This window comes from Pituophis catenifer, unplaced genomic scaffold (assembly GCF_029215685.1).
Source record: "Pituophis catenifer annectens isolate HBS135680 unplaced genomic scaffold, rPitCat1.0.hap2 SCAF_2, whole genome shotgun sequence".
Classification (NCBI taxonomy): Eukaryota; Metazoa; Chordata; class Lepidosauria; order Squamata; family Colubridae; genus Pituophis; species Pituophis catenifer.
In genome coordinates this window covers 33,482,138-33,488,827 of record NW_027256882.1, presented here as the reverse complement: position 1 = coordinate 33,488,827, position 6,690 = coordinate 33,482,138, and positions in this window count along the sequence as shown.

Genomic DNA, 6,690 nt, shown 5'->3' with positions numbered 1-6,690 from the left:
CAGCATTTCTATTTGTCTGGATAAAAAAAAATGAAGTGTCCTAGGATCTTTATCGGCTTTAGCATCATGTGTTCAGGTGTATCAGTATTAAAGATACCTTACAGCTAAGCCTGTCAATCATGATTTTATATGTAAGTCACAGCTCTTCATCCCATTTATGGATCATGCTTGTTTGTTTCATGTTAGTTGCGATCAATGATTGTGTAGCTCAGTATACTTAACTCAGTATATTCTATAATCTTCCCCTTCTTTTTTTCTTTCCTTCCCCCTTTTATTTTCCTCCGGTTTCCTTTTAAGACAGCGGTTCTCAACCTGGGGGTCGCGACCCCTTTGGGGGTCGAACGGCCATTTCACAGGGGTCGCCAAAGCCCTCTCTCGCCCCCCCCCCACGCCTTCACTCACCCTCACCCTCTGCCTCTGCTGGATCGCCCGGTCGCCATTCGCTTACCCCGCCCACTCCCAATCTATTGCTGCCTCCGGAGTCCCAGCTGATGGCTAGAGGGAAAAAAACTTTAAATTCTTGCCACGGGGCTTCAAAGAGCTAGCTGCAAAGAGGTAAATTCCTAGAGCAAAGTTTTTCCCCCCTAGCTATGCTGAAAAAGCAAAATTGAAAGTAAAGAAGGGTCTTTGTTGCAACGTGACAAAATGAGGCAGAGAGATTTCTTTTTCTTTTTCCTCACCAAAAAAGGTAGGTGCAAAACTGCAAACAATGCGAAATTTAGGGCAAAAGAGGAGGTTCAAGATTTTAAAACACAAAAGAAAAAAAGCTCTATTTAACTAGGGAATTGTAATAATTGAGATACTATTAATTGTATATTGTGTTGAAAGCAGAAATGGTTAAGTTGTGGTTTTGTTGCAGGAAATGAAACGAGACTAGGCCCAGCTCTCCAATGCAGGAAAAAGTTTATTGTGCACGGTTCAAACAGCCCAAAGGCAAACAAAAAGTCTGAACGCTAATGGCTTCTTCTGGCCATGTATTTATACAGTTTAAAGGCAAAATTATTACAGAGAGTGATGCATTTCACACGTAGAAGTTACCCTTTAATCTATCTCTAGGAAAGACATAACAGCCCTGTTCCCACAGGCTCAGGTTTCCAGCTCCGAAGCTCAAGACATAATAAAAGGAGATAAGGAGCTCAAAGGCACCTCACAAGCAGTAAAGAGGACAGTAAGGAAAGCAGTATTTCTTCTCTAGAATCTACATGACATTTGGGGTGCAATAAACATTAAACAACAGGATGTATCTGTTTAGGGTCAGTTTGCCCTTTTACAATTCTGTACCTACGTCAAATACCATTTGTCATCTCAGCACTTGGCACGGAAGAGGCACTTCTGTCTTGACCAAAGATTTGGATTTCTAATATTTGAGTTTTATCCCAATATCGAATCTTAGCCTGGCTCAGTTTGGGGGAATATATGGGGGAAATTATTTGGTTTATTATTATTGGTAAATATAATTAATTGATTTGTAAGAAATTGGATTACATGGAAATAATTGGAATATTCATGTTCATATTGATTAATATACAAAAAAGATAGTTATATAACTAATTGATTTATATTAAAATGTTGAATTTGTATTAAACAACTGTATTACATTGAAGGGAAACAATAATAAGGATATAATAAATAATACTAGAATATGATATCCTGGTATACTAGACTCTGTAACCATTAGGTTTCTGTAATACATATATGCCTTTATATTTGTATCTCCTGTAACAAACATATTCTGTTATTAGGCCTGTAATGTATCTGGTATTTGTCAAACATATGTCCCTGCCATTTGACCTGAACCCATATTAATCTTCTCCCTGTTTTTTTCTTGTGCCATCTAAGAGCATGGTACTATCTCAGTCTTAATTTATGTTGATCTGGATAGACTCCTACTTTCCAGGGCCAGGGGGCCTAAGTGGCCAATTGAGTAAACAAAGAAATGCTCAAGATGACTAATTGGGAAGTTTCTATTCCCCCTTGCAGGGCAACAAGGAATGCACAGGCCTGGATTGGGAGGCCAGAGTTGGGTACTAAGCTGACGTCTCTGAGGGTATAAAAGGACGCCGTACCTTCCCCAAGGTGTGGCTATCTCCTCGCATGCATTGTATCTGTATGTTCTGGATATAGTTCCACCCAGTATTTTGTTTTTGGCCATAAACAAAATCTGTTTTTTTTTGCAAGCCTCGTCTTGAGTCTCTCTCTTTGGCATTCTGGTGACTCAAGTGTATTTTGGGACCTTACATTATATAGTTTTATAGCGGAAGGTTGCTTTGAAATGTTATATTAATATACATAAAAGATTTGATTTAAGAGATATATGTATGGGAGGGTAGAAAAAGGTTAGATTATGAGTAGAAATCGCTAAACTGGGAGATATAATAATATTATTATGCTAAATTAGGAGTTATTATATAATGTTATAGTAGAATGTCATTTTGAAATGTATAGTATAAGGGGGATATGATAATATTATTAGAAAGAAAGGGTCAGCATATGGGGATGGAGTAAGGGAATGGTAAAGTATTATATAATCTGTTATGAATTTGGGTTTTATTATGAAGAAGCCACGGGGGGAGGGGAGGGGGAGGGGGGGGTTAGGGAGGAGGGGGGGGGAAAGGGGGAAAAATTGTATTTGAAAAACTTTTTCAATAAAAAAAAATGTAAAAAAAAAAAAAAGAACCCTGTAATTCTGAGGTAGTGAAATGTCAAATTGAGAGTCACTGATCTAGCCCAACAGAACCTCAAAAGGGATGGGGATTACGGCCAGGGTGTCCCAAGGGATGTCAACAAACTCAAGGTGTCAGACAGCTCTGCCTTCCTCACAAATAAGGGGTGGGGCTTCCCTCCCTTAGGCCTTTGTTGACTCCCTCTAGGGTTGTTCCTGCTTTGCAGCATCTTCTCACTTCTGGGGGACCAGACCGCCTGCTGCTACCGACGACCTCCCATCGACCCGTGCGCTCCCACAGAGAGGGCCTCCTCCTCGGGGTGCCATCAGCCAAACAGTGCAGGCTGGTGACCCCCAGGGGGAGGGCCTTCTCTGTGGGGGCGCCTACCCTCTGGAATCAGCTGCCCCCAGAGATAAGGAGAATCCAAGACCTCAGTGCCTTCCGTCGTGCCCTTAAAACCCATTTTTTCAAGCAAGCCGGGCTGGCTTAAGAAGAAATTTTTAAATGTTTTTAAATGTTTTAAATGTTTTAATTGGGCCAAATTTATATATCTTTTAATTGTTTTTAATATTTGTACTGCATGTTTTTTAATTCTGGCTGTACACCGCCCTGAGTCCTCAGGGAGAAGGGCAGTATAGAAATTCAATAATAAATAAATAATAAATAAATAAATAAATAAATATTTAAAAGAGATTTAGATGTGAATTCTATAAATTAGGTCTCTAAAATTTCCAGGTCCTAAACCTGTTTAGTAGTAGTACTGTAGTTGCAATCATATTCGTGTTCTTCCTTCCTTCCTTCCTTCCTTCCTTCCTTCCTTCCTTCCTTCCTTCCTTCCTTCCTTTCTTCCTTCCATAGAAATGCCTTCACCTGTTGCCAAAATGATGCCACTGTGGGTGCCAATTAAAAGGACTCTGGGGAGGTCATCCGGAAATTATGTGCCACCACCAAAAAGGCAAGATAAAGGATCCACCCACCAGATTTCCCCCCCTCCTCCCTCCTAAATTGGCCTGAGACTACTACTAACTCTTTCTATCCATATTTTGCCTTAAGGCACCTCAAACTTGAAGATTTCTATTCAGCAAATGATCTTATTCCACATTTTATATATTCCATATTCTACATCTACAAGATAAGTCTTCTGCATCTCCCTTGTACGGACTGCCCCAGGCTGCCTCTTCACCTTGACTTTTGGCCAGTTTTAGAGCTTTTCCTGGTCCATTTCCTGATTGGCTGGCTGGGAAGGGGGCATTCCAGGCAGTTCTTCCTCTGCTGGATATTTGTATTAAAAGTGACCAAAGAAAAGAGATTAATTCCTACCTGTCCTTCTCCTTTATCTCTGAGACATCCCATCATTTGCAGCATTAGATTTGGGCTTTTATCAAGGGCTTCTTACTGTCTCTTTCATTCCAAGTTTACTCCCTCTGGTCACATGTTTCCTTCTTCCTAGATTTTAAAAAGATTTCCCCTTTAACAAGCTGGTTGGATCAATAATATTTTTAAAAAGTTTTTTTTATTTTAAGTACATTAAAAGAAAACATAGACACACAACATTTATACAGATATCACTTTTTCCTTCAGCTACTTCGAAGTGGTCCTTTCCTTCTATATTCAGCTATTTACAGATATTTTAATATCTTATTCAACATTTATTTTCCATCTTTCTTTATTCCATCTACCCTGTGTCTTGATCTACAACATTTCTTTTGCCCCTCTTTCCTTTATTCCTCTTTCTCATTTATCCTATGCTTCTTTCTCATTTTTCCTTTGCCTCTTTCTCATTTTTCCTATGCCCCTATAATAATTGATTGGGAATCCGTCCTATGGATGTTTCTTTCTCCCCAGGATTTTTCAAAATCTTTCCCTTTAGCAAGTGGGGGGGGCGGGACGATGGCCCTTTTATAACTTGCAGACTTCAACTCCCAAAATTCCTGAGCCAGCTGGCTCACAAATAAGTCAATCAGTCAATCAATCAATCAGAATAGAGCTGGAAGGGTCCTTGGGGGTCTTCTAGTCTAGCCTAAGGTGACCAGACGTCCCGCTTTTGGCGGGACAGTCCCGCTTTTGAGCAATTTGTCCCGCGTCCCGTGGCGTTTCAAAAAAGTCCCGATTTTTCTTGAGCCCCAGCTGATGGCTAGAAGAAAAAAAAACTGTTTAAACTCTTGCCCTGGGCTTCAAAGGGCCGCCCTACAGGCAATCAGTGTAAAGCAGGTTTTTTTCCCCTAGCTAAGCTTCAAAAACGAAACCGAAACCGAAACCAGGGTCTTTGGTGCAGCGTGACAAAATGAGGCAGAGAGAGATTTATTTTTATTTTTATTTTTCCTCCCCAAAAAAGGTAGGTGAAAAACTGCAAACAATGGGAAATTTAGGAGGAGAGTTCAAGATTTTAAAACACAAAGGAAAAAAAGCTGTATTTAACTAGGGAATTGTAATAATTGAGATACTATTAATTGTATATTGTGTTGAAAGCAGAAATGGTTAAGTTGTGGTTCGGAGGAATATATGGGAGAAATTATTTGGTTTATTATTATTGGTAAATATAATTAATTGATTTCTAAGAAATTGGATTGCATGGAAATAATTGGAATATTCATGTTCATATTGATTAATATACAAAAAAGATAGTTTTATAACTAATTGATTTATATTAAAATGTTGAATTTGTATTAAACAACTGTATTACATAATTACATAATTAAACAATGTGAGGATGGATATAAAAATAGATGACAATGGGAAGGGGTATAATATAGAATAGAAGGGAAAAATTGAATTTGATTAAGATTAGAGATGAGGATGAAGGGTAATATTGGTTTTTTAAAAAAATAGATGAGGAATAAATATGGCAAAAAGGAAATATAGAAATTGTAAATTTAATTGAAATGACTAAACCCTGTTTAAATTTGTGAACCAGCCAAATATTCTGTTCAAAGAAAATACATTGTATGTTTGTATGTGTGTTTCTAATTATTGCTATTTATTCATATTTGTTCTCTTTTATTCTTTAAAGTTTAACAATTCATTCTTTATCTTAATATCTTTATATTTGCTTGGGGTTGGCTTTCTTCCCTTTCATCTTTTTTATTGTACAGCAATCTTTCTCCTCAAACCTACCACCTCTCTCTTTTCTTTCCTTCTTACTTTCTCTTCCCTCCACCCTCTTTTTCTCCTCCCTACTTCCTCTTTCTTTCTCCTTCTCCTCCTCTCTTCCTCCCTCTCTTACCCTCACTCCTACTCTAATTTCCATTCCTTCATCCCTCTCTATTGCTGTAATCCTTTAATGCATATGGACTACTCAGAGGGCTGAAAAAGTTATTTTTGACTGGTCCTCACACTTTTGACCAGTCCTCGAACTTACGACTGTCCTCACATTTTACATTTTTGCCCTATCTTGTCATCATGGTGAAGAGAAGCAGTTGTGAAATGAGTGACGTGGTTGTTAAGAATGCTGCATGGGCATAAATGTGAGGATGGTCATAAGTGTGAGGACCAGTCAAAAGTGCGAGGACCTGTCAGAAATGACTTTTTTCAGCTCTCTGGTTAGTCCTTTTGTGCATATGGACTACTCAGAGGGCTGAAAAAGTTATTTTTGACTGGTCCTCGCACTTTTGACCAGTCCTCGAACTTACGACTGTCTTCACATTTTCCGTTTTTTTCCCTATCTTATCACCATGGTGAAGAGAAGCAGTTGTGAAATGAGTGACATGGTTGTTAAGAATGCTGCATGGGCATAAATGTGAGGATGGTCATAAGTGTGAGGACCAGTCAAAAGTGCGAGGACCTGTCAGAAATGACTTTTTTCAGCCCTCTGGTTAGTCCTTTTGTGCATATGGACTACTCAGAGGGCTGAAAAAGTTATTTTTGACTGGTCCTCGCATTTTTGACCAGTCCTCGAACTTACGACTGCCCTCACATTTTACATTTTTGCCCTATCTTGTCATCATGGTGAAGAGAAGCAGTTGTGAAATGAGTGACGTGGTTGTTAAGAATACTGCACGGGCATAAATGTAAGGATGGTCATAAGTGT